This window comes from Orycteropus afer, unplaced genomic scaffold (genome assembly GCF_000298275.1).
Source record: "Orycteropus afer afer isolate SDZICR_OR568_19922 unplaced genomic scaffold, OryAfe1.0 scaffold00508, whole genome shotgun sequence".
NCBI classification, from domain to species: domain Eukaryota; kingdom Metazoa; phylum Chordata; class Mammalia; order Tubulidentata; family Orycteropodidae; genus Orycteropus; species Orycteropus afer.
The window spans coordinates 152724-153847 of NW_006922095.1; positions in this window are offsets into that span (position 1 = coordinate 152724).

Here is a 1124-nt window from a genome sequence, read left to right on the forward strand (position 1 = left end):
TGCTAAGGATCCAAGATGTCACTTTGATGACTAAGGTGGGCCTAACCCAAGCTATGGTATTATCAATTGCCTCATATACATGTGGAAGCTGGAGAACAAATATGGACGACTGGAGGTGAGTTGATGCTTTTGAATTCTGTTGGTGAAGAATACTGAAAGTACCATGGACTGCCAGATAAATGAACAAATCTGTCCTGGAAGAATTTCAGCCAGATTCCTCCTTGGAGGTGAGAATTGTCACACTTTGTCTCACCTACTTTGGTCATGTTGTCAGAAGGGACCATTCCCTGGAGAAGAATATGGTGGTTGGTAAAGTGGCAGGTCAGTGAAAAAAGGGAAAACCCTCTATAGGATGAGTTGACACAGTGGTGCCACAATTGGGTCAAGTATAGCAAAGATTGTGAGGATGATACGTAAGTGGGCAGTGTTTTGTTCTGTTCTACATAGGGTCCCTCTGAGTCGCAGCTGACTTGACGGCATCTAACAATGACAACAACAATGAGAATCAAGATCAGTCCAAAGCTGATCTTTATGAAGTGAACGTCAGACATACCTCCACTCTGCAACCTTTTTACCAATTCTGACTCTAGCTGTCCCTCCCACAGCACTCTCTACCTCTGTTGTTGGTTCAATAATCTGTTACAATGGCCTTACAGAACTTCAGATCATACTTAAAGTTAAGTGCTTTATTAAGGAATAAGATACAATACATGATTAGGATCAACAGGCTCTAACTCAAAATCCGGGTCAGGAAGCATGTAAGGAAAATTTCCCTTCTTCAGTGCAGGGTAGCTCTATCAGGTCCTCTCGACCATGCAGGCCTCCTCTCAGCTCCCAGAGGACAGGCTTCTTTTGGCCCTATACCATTTGTCACTGCAAGTTCTGCTACTGACCCCTTCCAGGCCTCCCGTTGTCTTTAGTGTTATAGCCTTGACCTGTGTGACAGCTTTTTAGGAGGTTCTTTACCTCCTCACCCTCTGCTTCTTGTCTTTTCTTTGTCTTTTCTGCTCATTCCTGTTTCTTTTCTTTTCTATCACAAAAATCTTTGTGAGGTTGGCTGCTTATATACACAATTCCTCAAGGAACTCAGGCTACTGCCATCTTTCTACTCCCCCATTCCTTCT